The following is a 14,658-nucleotide window of genomic DNA, read 5'->3' as shown; positions in this document are numbered from 1 at the left end:
CACAGCCTCGGTTCAAGCAAAGGCACGTTTTTATGGTTCCTTCTGTCCAACAGTTGCTCCAAATTTACTTTCACCCGATTGAATAATTTATAAACAATTAAAAATGATTTATTTAAGGTGCATAATTACAAATATGTATTATCATTAGAAAAACGGCGTTGATATATCGGCAGCAGGAATGTCTAGTAAAAAAAAAAACTTCCAAGCGTAGCAGGAAGTCTGGAATGGAGTTAAGACGACCCTGATCCGGTGGGTGATAAATTCTGTACTCTCCGTTGGCTAATCGAGGTCAGCAAGCTTATTGATCTGTACTCCCTAAATCAACCAAACAGAGCTGCCACTACTCGTTTTGGAAACTGTAAAGATAATGGTAGGTCAATTAGAGCACTCGGCTGATACTGAGGACATGAAACAACTTTTATTGCAGCTAGGGCTTAATTAGGGGCTTAGCTGTCTGAAGCTATTACAGTAACACAGTAAACACAGAACACCAGCATGAAACCACCAACACTTCAAGCTGATAAACTCACCGTCACCATATTTGTTAAGATGACAATCAATTTATTTTAAGAAAACAATAACGGAAAAACAAATTATATCCCCAACTCCACAGACAGCCGGGACCGCCACACGGCACTGCGAACCTGGCCTGACACGGACAGACCGCTTGGAACTATAGGGTAGCTATATTTTCGGGAGGAAAATAAAAACAACAATACAAACAAACTGTATTCACTTGCCGGGGCGCAATATACACAGAAAAATCATATATATTATATATAAATGCATATAAAAATCAAATTAAACACGGTCAGACACCTTTACAAGTACGCTACAGCCATACCTGTGTGCTATAGCCTCCCTGTCCACCAGTCTCACTTCACCGGCCAGAACCAATCTCCAAAAGGTTCGTTCCTCCTGCAGGGAGGGTTATATGACAGCTTCGGCTATGTATGTGCCACCCGTTACAAAGTGAGCCTCTCTTACTCACTGCTGAGAAGAATTACTAACTTTCATTAATGGATGTACTGCCCGGGGAGTTTACCCAGAAGCTGCTGGAGAAGCCAGAGGGGGAAATGTTTTGTTTGCCCTCTGTAATGTATACAATATACTGCAAACAACATTAGATGACAAAAACGTACCCATACTAAAACTACTACTGCACTGATTGCACTTAAATGCTAGTGTTTGTGCCCCTGACCCTTGATTTTTGCGTATATGTGCTATCACACTTGTTTACTGTTTAAGTGGTCCCTGTGCAACTGGAACCTCCCATTGCTATCATGGATGCTTTCTCATACAGCTTGTACAGCTGTTTTTACTGCACCAAGGGTCAACTCCTCTATTCAAATGTATGTAGTTGATTTCCTATAATATAACCTTAAATGGACTTTGTGAGTTGCTGAGCATTGAGTTTTCCCTCCTCCACAGAAGTCAGTGCATAAACATAGGGACAATCAATCGACATGGACATCCAGGGAAAGAAGGGCTGCATCTCAGGGTGAGGGTTAGTAGAAGTTAAACCTAGAGCATAAGGAAGGACGGAGGAGGAAGGACACCCTTTTTGATGAACTGAATGTGTTTGGTTAATTCAATATGCACTGAATGCATAAGCAGCTGTTTTAAGCACGTTCAGCTCGGAATATACTGTAGGGATTCTAAAGTGTTTCTGCCCACAAAAAACAGATGTTTTTTTTTTCTGTTTCTTTACTGGTGTACATAGGCTGTTTACATTTATTTCAAACTTTATATTTCCCTTTGTCTGTGGTTTGTGCCCAGCCTGAACATGGAACAATTATTGACAGTCTGATAACAGTAAAAGCAGTCTTCACTCCTTCATCCTTACTGCCCCCCCCCCTTTCAAAATTGTTGCTGGTATTCCTGCAGTGTTTCTTGTTCTCCTTGTGCTGTGCTTTGCTTTGCCTTTAACTCTGTGCCCAGGCACTGCTGTTCTCCTCCTTTCACCTCGACCTCTGTGTTTCTCACTGTATGTGAAGCCCTCTTGTTATATTGCTTTGCCTCCATAGCATTGTCATAGGTTTCCAGTAGATTTGTATGTTGGTGTATAGAGTCTGGAAACAAATGTTCTTTACTTTCAGTATCTTCTTTATGACCCAGTGTACCTCCTGTGCTCATCCTATGTGCAGTAGCTTTGAATATGCAGATTTGTTTCACAGTTTAGGATTTTAGCTGATGGAGTCTTTTTTAAATGTGTTCATAGAAGACTGAAGTCTTAAATTTCCCTTTGATACAATATCAATCAGGCTCAACATGGTATCAGCACAGCTTTATTGAAGGTGGTAAATGACATTATTGTTGTTGATGTGCATCAGTTTTTATGGATTAGTCAAAAGTGTTCGACCCCTGATGATATTTTAAAACCTAGACTTCTTCATTCTGGACTCCTGGAGCACACAATTGCTCGGTTCACAACATATCACTTATGTCAAAGGACTCACTGCATTAAATATGATGGTTTCTGTTGTGAATTCGTTTCTGTCCACAAGGGGGTGCTGCATGGTTCTGAATTAGGTTCCCTCTTATTCATCATTTATCAATGATCTGGGTCTAAATGAGATGCTGATAACAGTGATTTACTGCTGTGGACCAGCTCTTGTTCTGACCATTGAATCCCTGCAGAAAGCCGTTGTTGCTGTTCAGCACTCATTATTTTGCCTGGAACTTGTTTTCAATGCAGATAAGACTAAGCCTGTGATGTTTCCTAATTCTAGGACGTGGCCACAAATGAGTCTGTGTCCACTCTCAGAGGATATGAAATAGGAGAGATTCAGGTGTATAAGTACCTGGATGTCCTAAGAGTAAGTTCTCCCTTATTTTACAGCTACATTTGGGTGAAGAGGCTGAGGCTAAAATTAGGCTTTTATTTTTGAAATAAGTCTTCATTGGATTATGGAGATATTTTGTAAATGAATGCTTCTACTCAGTGTCTTCAAATGGCTGACACTGTTTACCATGTTTCTATGGGCTTCATCACTAATTGTATGTGTCAACACACCACTGCAAGTTATACTCTCGGGTGGGATGGCCTGATCTGGCCACCCATAGTATAGGCCATTGTTATACTTTTATAGATTTTTTTCAATTGGATTTTTCCAGGTTCAACAAAAAAAAATATTCTGACACAAAACACACTAAAATGTGATTGTATACTTATTCTTCTATGATAGTGATGTTTTTTAAGTTATGTTTTGTTTCTTCTGTAAAGTTGGACATTCAACATTAAAATGATTCAACTTCAACCTTTTCAGGTCAGATACAAATTTAGGTGGTTGGAAATCAGACGAGGTTTTCTTCACTGTTTATCTTCCATATTCTACACTTCAACATGACAATTATTCGACTTTTCTGTTCCTTTCAGATCCAGATACAATTCTAGCCTCCTATTAAGTTCAATTTTGACAATTTCTTCAAACATTTCAGCAATTTTCACTCAGAAATAGATGGAAATAAAAACTTAATTGAAACATCCACAACAGCAATAAGTGAGCACAGCAGGGATTATATACCTGAAACCATATTGTAGCAATTACCAATGAAGCTATTATATTTTTATTATTAGCATTTATTTCAATTACAAAAATAATAACAACACCCTGTTTATTATTCCATTTGCATCATCACAGATGTAGCAGGAATATGTTGTTCAGGGCTTTTAAAGGACCTTTGTTCACTATCCAATACAGTGTATTGCAGACTCTTTCTATAAAAGCGTATGAAACCTCCCACTTCCTGACAGTTTGGACCTTCAACCTGGTGGTAATGTGGAGTGGAAAACACGCACACCAACAGCGTGGTAACCAGGTAAAAATGTGCTGTACTTTCATTTCATTCATTGTGAATAATGCGAGTGTGCATGTTGGTGACAATGAAACAACCAGACAGGTTATAATGCTAACCTGAACAGGGACAGTGTCTGCGCTCATATTAAAGAGTGCTTTTATAATCATATCCATTTTTCATGTTTGACAGATGATGTTATTATCTTCATAATTTCATTATGTTTCCTCATATTGATTTGAAAATGTGCTAAAATGCGATACAGACTTATATTTAGAGTGTCTTGTTGTTTTGTTGATTTCAACATGCAAAACAGCTTAAACACGACAATCTAACTGGATCTAACAATTTTACTACCATGAATGCAAACATGCTGTTTCATGTGTTAACTGCTGAAGAAAGTCACAAAGTTTTATCTGCTCCAGAGTACTGCAGCAGCATTGTGATGATTTTACTATCTTATACTGGGAAGGTGGCTGTACCATGCTGTGGTCAGCAGAGGGCAGAAAAGTCAATAACTTGAGAAATGACTTTCAATGCATTAGAATTACTGTTTTAAAGTGTCATTTTTAGAGTTTGGTGTTAATTATATATTATATATAGATTTATATACTTTAATCTAAAACATGTTACTTTATAATAAACAGTTTTTGCACAAGCTACTTTTGTACAAGATAGAACTGCTTCCATGTGTGCATGTGTCCAAGTGTGCTTTATTGGGAAAAGGGGGGGGGTATCTTACATAACTTTTAAACTATTGAGTGAGTAAAAAAATGCATCTTGTTCATTAAATAAATTTTACCTCTCCGTCCCCTGAGACCAGATCCTCTAGTGTTCAGCGGCCCGCACTGCAGTCATCACCTTTTCTCCTGCGAGACCGAGCACTAAAAGCTTCTGATTCACAGAGAATGGAAGAAACGCAAAAAGTGTCAACACACCAACTAATAATACATGATGCTTTTAAAGCCTGTGCTGCAGCTCGAGTGTTCATCGCCATGGCAACTGCAGGCTCAGCTGCCAATGCAATGGTGGCATACCACATTTTGGGCTGAGGTGATTACACTGCAGTGAGAGTGGAGCTCCACCATGGGGCAGCAGGACAGTATTTTCTATGGTGGTACTGTGTTCTCAAACAGCCACACCAACAGACACAAACAATGCAACGTGTGCACAGATGCAGATGTGTAGTTACAAGAATTCATTCTGCATGTGTGCTGTGTCCACTGTCCCTCTCATATGTGGATAAAGAAGGAATCAGAGCATGTTGTAAGAATGTGTAAGAAGTGGAGCTGATGTTCTAAGTTACACAAGGTCATCATTATCGCTAACATGTTGTATACCGAACCCCAGCAGAATCCACATGAGAGTTTTCTCTTCAGGCTGTCTCTCATATCCTAATTTTCAGCCCCGCTCCCTCTGTCTGACTCACTCTCTCTCTCACACACACACACATCAAAGTGCTGCTCTGAGTAAAGATGGAACAGGCTCCTTTGATCTCTCCCTGCCGACTCTGATTAATGTGTGGATTTACAGTGCAGACCTACAGGGACCCGGCAGCCATGACACCCCTCCGCTGCACTGGAATCTGGTTTTCTTTGCAAATAATTGCAGCCCTTTATTTTATTCATCGACCCAGTCATGATGCTTTCAGTGTAGGCACTCATGAAACAAAAGAGAGAGAGAGAGAGAGAAGAGGAAAAGCTTCACACTCAGCCAAAAGTCTCTAAAAATCACAGGACACTATGTTCTGTACCTGTCCAATCAGAAGGATTTCACAAACTTTCTGTTTTTCAAAGCCCCAGTCCAAAGACAGGAAGTTAGTTCATTTGCTAGACAAGGTGGCTGTGATCTGTAGATGTTTTATTCAGCCTGTCTTGGCAGGAAGAAGAAATGGTGGGTACAGGATTGGTGTTTGGTGTGTGTGTGTGTGGGGGGGGGGGTATGATGATGGAGCAAATGTTGGGAAAATTTAGAATCGGGCATGAAAGGAAGTGTTTGCAGAGCACACATTGCATTGCCCATTGCACCCACGTTTCATCACAAGCCAAGCCAAAATAAGTAAACAGAGTACCCACTCTCGACTTTAACCCCCCCCCCCCCCCCCCCAAAAAAAAAAAAAAAAAATCTCATCTCCCTCTCTCACTCCATTTTGTCTCCCCTCTCTGCAGTGCAATGCAGATTTTTCACAGGGTGGAGGTATGGTAGAGATAGGCGGGGTCCCATGAATAATTGTTGAAGATATTTTTACTCTGACCCACTTTGGAGTCCCTTTCGCCCCCCTTAAAGGTGCCGCATCCCTGCACAGAATTAAGTCAACATAGGGTGTTTAAATGAGCGCCACAGAAAAGAAGACAAGTGAGCGGTGTGGTCTCAGCCGTCAAAAGCATCTCCACAGCTACATAACAACTTCTATTATGATTTTAAGTTCACTAAACAACATGGCTACAATGCTTAGTGAATAGTTTGGTTACATAGATCGTTACATAGAAAGTTCATCAACAGAGCGTGAGGAGCAAGAGCAAGAGTCTGCAAGCAGCCAGGAGCAGTATCCTCAGGCTAACAGGCACCAAATCTCCTACGAACAAACCCAAAAGTTGTCTTCTCAGTATTCTTCCTATGGACAACAGTTTGGCATATAAGGAAGTATCGTGGGTAATGAGTACATAGGAGAGCTGGTAACAGCTGATTTGAGTCAGCTTGAAGAGCTAAATGATCTCATCAGCAAGTGGAAGCCCAAAGGGGAAAACCAGATCCAGTCAGTGACCACCTGTGCTGCCTAATGCAAGGCAAAGTTAATAATCATGTTCATAAGTCCTTTCACTCTGATGCTGGCTGTCATCACGCTGACTGTTATACAGTCAAGAGCTCTTTAGTGTCTTTAGAGAGCATAAAGACCAGTGAGCTCCAGAGACATGGACTATAGAAGACCTGAATCTTGACATGGTTCTGCACAATTTTATAACCTTTTGGTTGAAAAGTTCTCATCATTTATAACATCACCCTGTTAGAACACAACACAACTTGTTCCTAACAAATACTTTATTCATAAACTAACACAGTGTCGCAGTCAAAGACATTTTTCTGAAGGCTTCAGAAAAATTCAAAGGAAGCTGTCACATTTTCACATTTCTTACAAATGTGTTTGTTGGCAGTCAGATTTTAATTCTTTGAATTTTGAAGATTATTGAGCTGATCACAGAGGACTCATTTTCTTCCCATAGTTGCTTCCCACAGGGTCTTTATCTTATTCCAGTTCTTCTGCTTCAATCTCTATTCTACTGTAATGATTTTATGACATTTGTTTTCTGTCAAAGCTTTCAACGTAGATAACAATGCACAAAAACATAAAAAAGGGATGAGGCACGAATGCAAAATTGACCTGATGTGTGTTCTGTGCAAATTTAGAGAGATCTGACAAGTTCTTGCCAATTTCCACCTCACTGCTCCTGTTATCTCGCCTTGCTTATGCTTTTTTTCCTACTCTGCTATATTTCTCTCCCTTTGTCTCTCTGCACTATAGTTCCCTTTTCTGCCTCAATCTCCCATGAATGCCTCTCCCCCACCCCTCCCCATACTGTTCCCTATATTTCACAATGTCAAAAGTCACCCAGAGTTTTCCTTCTAGGGTTTTTTGCGGACAGGAAGTCCATATTTAATGAAGTGACTCTCTTGTTAAAATGCTTTTAAGTGCTCCTGTGCAGGGCTTCGGGCTGGAAGGCAGGGGAAGAGGCAGGGGATGAGGCTTTTATTTATTCATTGGGCGGTTCAGTGCCTCTTCCCTGCTCCGGCTCTGTGAAGAAGGCAGAGGATTAGAGGAATGAATCCCCCTCCCCAACACAAACACACACATATATATGTGTACACACCCTTTCTCCCTTGCTGGCCATGTTCTCTCCCTCGGGGGACACCCCTGCGTCAGTCCACATTAACATCCATCAGAGCATGGTGCTCTGGAGGGGGACGAGTCCTCTGTCCCACTGAGTCGCATGTACATGCATGAATACTCAAACATGCACATACACAAGGCAAAGTGCACACCAAGGCTCCTCATCTCTTAGCGTTTCCATCACCCCACTGCAGGTCTCACCTTCACTTTCATTTGTTTCAGATTGGACTTGTTTCCAGTGAGCCCTCCAACGTTTCAGTTACACAAGAGCATGCTGTCCCCTACTTGATCAGTAGGCGTATTTGAACAAGTTTGAACAAGCATCTAAAGACTGTTGGGAAACAGACGGAGCAGACAGAAGACAGAAGAAGAGGAGAAAGTTTCTGTGAGTGAAGCCTGAGATGGTGCATTGTGCTGATTCCTCTCCTCTTTGTGTGAAGTTTTGGGCTGTCTGCTGCCTCGTTATCTCTTTCGCTCACAGAATAGGAGGGGAGCTGAGACTCGGGCTGGATGAGAGAGGCATATCATTAACCAAGTGTTTCTACAACAAAGCGCAGACTCCATCAAATCCCACTCATTCCCACACACTGGTGTCATTCTCATGTACTGAACTGCCATGTGACAAAAAGAAAATGCCCTCATTTGTCGAAGACACACATCGCTTTAATATTTTCCTCTTTCAAATCTTTGAGAATATTTGAAAAACTAGCAGTAATATCTAAAATTGGATTATATTCGTTAGGGCTTGATTGATATGTGTGTACGTGTGTGTTTCTGTGTGTGTATGTGTGTGGGTGTATGCACATGGCTCTTTATTGGAGGGCTTCACTGTAGTCATGCAGAGGGATGCAGATTGTTTCTAATTCACTATGCTGACCTAGATTCCACAATCAGGCACATGAAAAAGAGAGAGATGTTGCTGCGTGTCAGCACATGTATCAACATCACATTACCCTATGTCTCACCTTAATGCATTACAAGATCTTACCTTGAAAGATCCCCCTGACTGATTCACACCAAATTGCACATCTGTAATTTTTTATTTATTTATATATTTTTTTTATTTCAGATTTCCCCCTCCTTTTTTTCTCATCTCGGAATCTAACATCAAACCAAATGCAAATTCATTTTCCCGGCTATTTCAGTTCACACAAACTTATAATTGGATTCTGCCTATTAATGTAAAGACTTTCTTCATCCTCATCATTGGATCTTGTATTAGTCTGGCCACAATGTGCATGAACTGGCCTCATTGTATGATAAGTCATAGGAGAAAAGACAGAAAGGCAGAGGAGGACAGAGAGTACGGTCATCTCATTAAGTCAATCATGGAGTTAGCTCACACCAAGGTAGTACAGTTAACACTTTAAGAATTAATCAACAACATAATGAAAGTGTGCACATCTGCCTGGTTAATATGCGGTCAGTGATTTTTCCGCTTGGTTACATTAACTTCTCTGTCTGCCCTCCAATCAACTGCAGCGTTGTGGCAAACCTGTGAATTTTTTTTTTTTGTGGTGGATGGAAGAAGCTCAGCGAGGCAGACAGAGCAAAGCTGTCTAGGTAAGAAACAGTGATGCTCCTAAAAAAAAAAAAAAGAAGTAAAAAATGGAGAAGCAGAAAATCAGCGTGCGATAGTTGAGAAAGAGACAGACGGCCTGAGAGAGCACCAGATGCTGTGTGGGAGGGTTATTTAATTGATGATATCACACCTCTCTTTCCCTATTTCTCTTCCTCTTGTTCTCCCTCTTTTCTTCCTCTAACACACACATGCATGTTCATGCACACACACACACATTAACACTCATGCACACTGTATTTGCCCTGTCACCTTCATATCCTTGCATGACACACCGCCCACACACCTCCCTGCTCCATTATGCCCACCTTGGGCTCCCCAGAGATTTACAAGGCCTGAATCTTGTGTAAATCTCACCAAAACACAATTGAATGTTCCCATCAGAGCAACAAAATAATGTTGTGCCTCATGATTAGAAAGGAGTTCTGCTTTCTTTGTAGGTGCATGCGTGTTTTTCATGCTTTGTGCATTAAGTCATTTGAAAATATGTAACAGCATCAATTTGAGTGGTGGTTTCAAGAGTGCAAACACACATCTCTGTGTTTAGGCTTCCTTGGCCTCTTTTACTTCTTGTTTCTCCACATGCAGGTAGAAAGAGTTCCACATGCTTCCTGCCAAACTAGAAAAGCCCCAGAAAATGAGTCTCATTAATTAGCTTCTCATTTGTAAATGCAAATGAGCTTAATTAAAAAATAGACTCTCCTTTTGCAGGCTTCAAAGGGAGACAGTGAGGCCTAATCAGGAGGTTTGTTCAGCTGTGGCACTAATGAGACATATTTGGCCTAACGAGGGAGCGATGCCCTAATTTGTTTATGCTAATGATATGAAACAGTGCTTGTCCTTTTGGTGTATCTGGGAAGGGATCAGTCACACACACGCCTCTGTGTGATGTACCTTCAGGGTTTCATGGAGCGTTGGCGAGGTGGCACTGTGGCCTCGCTGAATTGTTTCAGTAGGTTAATTGGCTTAATTAGCCTAATAGAGATCGTTAGGGCGATGTCTCAATGTCAAGGCATACGTGGGTTTCTGTGCAAATATTGTGCAAAGATAACACAGAGATGCAGGGTTAACACCCAATCTTTTAACTGCAAATATTCAAAGAAAAGTAAACAAAGCACAGGGCCGGGTCAAGTTTCAGGTCAACAGCTTAAAGGATAATTGTGGTTTGTTACAGCTTGGGTTTTACATATTGTTTTCATTATAGTTATCATTAGCATGAACCTGATCCTCGTCAGTGTTAGCAAGGAATGTGGCAACATCACAAACAAGAAGTCCAGCTGTGCAAAACACAACAGGCATCGTTTTAATGCTACATCCTTCTTTGTCATGCAAGCAAGAGGATGGAGCAATCCTTCCTCTGGTGGAAACTTAATGTTGTTGTTACCTGTATTTGGATTGCTGTAAAGTTTGGGCAATTTTGTGTTGAGTACAGGATTCATTATAATAACTCTAACTCAACTTATGCAGCTTTTAGCACAAAAAAAGCTACAGCATGCATGAATTTGCTCATTCATCAGGATGCTGAAATTATGAATTTATTATTGATCAGTCTGTCAATCAGAGGGTGCTCAAAAAATCATTAAATGTGTCCTAAAGCAAACGAGAGTTATAGAACAACCTAACCCATCCATTCATCTGTTGTCTTAACCTGCTTTAAACTGTATAGGATCATGGAGCTGGAGCCTATTCCAACTGCTAATGACTATGAGGCAGGTTACACACCAGACAGGTCTCTATTCGACCACAGAGCAGTAATAACTGTGTAATAGAACTTCATTTACACAATACCTCTGTGTGTTATTACTAAAACTTGGCATGTGTTGTCTCGTAGTCTCATACAGATAATGTTGTATTACAACATTTTGTTGCTTTTAATAACGGCTAGAACTCCTCAAATCAATGTAACTTTAAATTAGTGTTATTGGAAATAAATCTGCAAAAGTGATGCGCTTGATTTTTTTGGGCCTTACCTGTGTTCATAATTTGGCATATTTATTAGTACATGTGCTTTTGTCTGCAGGACAAAGCGGGTTCAGATGATGGATGGATGGATGGATGTGCTTCGTGCATACTGTAGGTGCTTACACGTGTGTGTGTGTGTGTGTGTGTGTGTGTGCGGGTGTGTGACAGGGCTCTCTCTGCTATTTAGTTCACCGTTGACTGAGTGTGAGGCCGAGTGAGACGGCAGCATGGCTGGCCCTCACTGATAACTAGGCACAGGCAGAGCCCTGCGCTCTGTGATTCTATTCAAAACACCCATGCACATGTGCACACACTCATACACATGCACACATTCACATTAATTAATCCAAAAAACGGAAGAGAAATAAAAAAAACACTGTCTCCACTTTTAATTGGACTGACTGTCGTCCAACCATAAAGAGAAAACAAGCTCAATCATTCTCCTCCATCTTGTCGCTTGTTGAATTATTGATAGACGGAGAACGCTGCACTAGAAAATAAAATGGGGAAGGGAACACTGGGCTCAAGTGTGTTTGAATGTAGTGATAAAATTTGATTATTCATGTGTGATGCATGCTGTGTGGATTCTTCTAAGTGAGTGAGGGGGAGTATTGAGTTTCTCCACAGTGACTGTAGAGAACCTGTGTGTGCCAGAATAACCAGCTGGTAACTTGTTGTCCAAGTACACAATGCTCCAGCAGAGAAAAGCAACATAACTGATCAAGACCTGTGTGGAGATAGGAGCTGCTCATCATTCAGTCATATTTGAACTAAATGCCCATCATGCACTATTCTTTTTTTCTAGACCTGTGATTGTCCCAGTGAAAACCCTGACATAGTGTCACCCTTTCATTCCTTTAAATTATTCAAAAATAGCCAGTCCTGCTGAAAGGTTTATAAATTATGTCAGATTGGCTCTTTTCCAGAAGATTTTTTGGCATGTGCTTCCTATTCGCCCTCTCAGGATGAGAGGTACCAGTGAGGTCTTTCTCCTATTAAACCCCTCTTTTACATGAAACTCTCCAAATAACTCATATTACACAGCTGATCTTTAATTTGACCTACAATTATTGACATGCCATCAAACTCCCATTATTTACATTCATAGCCATTTGAAATCAAAACATATTTTGTTTAATTGTACAGTTAAAAAGGTGAAAAAAGATGATTGCATTTTTTTTGGACACAGATGTTTTGATACTTCAAGCAGTTAACTAGAATAGGGAAATCCCTGAATAGGCTTCTGTGCTTTGACAATGACAAAACATGTTCAACTTAAACTTCTAGAGGCCAAATAGAGACCTTGAAATATTCCCCTCATCAATTAATCTCCATTCAATGACACACTGCTTTACTTAGCCAACCATTCAGCCTTCTCTGACTGCTATAATTGTCCCAGTTAATTGCTTTTCAACTCTCTTTGATTACAAGGTCGGATCTGAATGGCTGGTGTACATTGCTCAAAGTTGGGTGCTGCACTCGCTCCTTCTCTTAGCCCTCCTCCTTGCTCATCCTCCTCCTCTTCTGTCCATCTCCTTGTGTGCTGCTCTGCTTGCTTTTTCGTGGCCCCGCAACCCAAGATGTCAGAGATGTGACTTTGATTAACCTATTCATCACACCCGTGTGTATTTAATGGCTACTTTGATGTAGTGACACATAATAAACCTGTCCATGTCACAGATATAGAAAATGGTGGTGGTGATGAACTCCTGCTGGGGTGCCGGTTACAGTAACACTCAAAGACATTGTTGTAATGCCAATAATTATGTTTAAAAAATAGTTTATTGTAGTCACTGTTTAAATGACAAAAACGTTTAAGCATCAGGCTGCACACAAAAACTTAACCACAGCTATGCCTGAATTTACATACTGTTCAGGTTGGTTGAAGAAGAAAAGCCCATGAAGGCAAAAAAAAGTGTGTGTGTGTGTGTGTGTGTGTGTGTGTGTGTCTGCATCTTTCTCCTCTCCCTCCATAGCTCACACGGAGGCGACAGAGTCCCTCTCATTACTAAACAGCACAGCCCCCAAACAAAGGCTCACACACACCGACAGCGGCGCGTGTTCAATACCGATAACTAGTGTGGCCTCTCATCTGAATTAGCATGCCGTATAGGTCTTGACACATATTCACACCAACACACACTCACATAGTGCATGCATCCAAGTCCCAAACAGACATAAAAATAACCCCATCACAAACATGCAGACACATTCTAAGGCCCATCTTTAGTATGTGCAATTATTCACGCATACACACACAGACACACACTCTGTCGAACAGATAGTGATTACCGGATTACTCTGCAGCAGCAACTTGAAAATGCATTTAAGCTTTGCGTTGTCAGGGTTGTCTTTCCTCCACGTGGAGAAGAGCCACAAAAAGCCATACTGACATCAAAGATACAAGACAACACAAACAGTATATTGCAAAATACTAACTGTGGTTCTAAGGCACGCTGCCGGGCTTCAACACAGAAGAACAATGCAAATAAGCAATGTGCCATTACTTCCGCTCCACTTGAATACAGTTTTCTCCTCATCTGGCCTTCTCTGTGTTTCACACCTGGTTGGTTAAATGTGCCACTGGGCCTGGAGATGTCTGCTGAGGGGTGAACAGCAATGAGGCAGGGAACACACAGATGCATTTACCAGGCTGACCTTTGCTCCTTCGAGATCATTTTAGATTAGTTTGTTGTGCTGCCGAGCACAGAGAAATGCTGTGTAAGATCACCAGACATCAGTATTTTTTTTAAAAGAAGCAGCCAATGGTGAAGCTCATTGCTATAAATAAATGCCATTCTCCTTTTTGTGGAGGACATGTGGTAGAAGCAGGCTGCAGAAACGTTACCTCCTGTTGCGACTAATATCTGCAATCTCCTTGTCTCTCTGTCACACACAGTCACAATGGCTTGTGCATGTTGCTATCACATTTCTTCCATGCTATGCCGCTTTCAGGCTGAGATTGGACCACAAGCACCTACCTATAGTGATGTGCAACAAAAGCAAGCAGCAAAACGGGGGGGGGACTTCTAAAACATTCCTGCACATGCACCCATACACATCAATAATTGCTTCTGTTTTGTGAGCAAGGAAGATTCTGCCCCATTCACTACACTATCTTTATTTCAAAGGACACTTCATCGCAGCTGGGAGTGATCCATTTTTGCAAATGAGTTTAGGGATGAGGAATATTTACAGAACAGGTAGATAGCATGTCATTTCTCAGGCTGATAATGAGGGGGAAATGTGAGGGAGGAAAACATGGAAGAGGAGGAGTGGAGGGAGAGAAGTGACGAGAGGTGGAGTGCAGGAAGGGAAGCCTAAAATATGCATGTCATCATGTGGATGACTGATAGGTTTCTGTGAAGGCTCCTGTTGATGGGTGTGTATGAGGCAGACCTCTAATTGAGCTCTGCTGCCAATCATAGTGCCT

This window comes from Parambassis ranga, chromosome 7, assembly GCF_900634625.1.
Source record: "Parambassis ranga chromosome 7, fParRan2.1, whole genome shotgun sequence".
Taxonomy (NCBI): domain Eukaryota; kingdom Metazoa; phylum Chordata; class Actinopteri; family Ambassidae; genus Parambassis; species Parambassis ranga.
Note: the sequence above shows the minus strand (reverse complement) of the source record.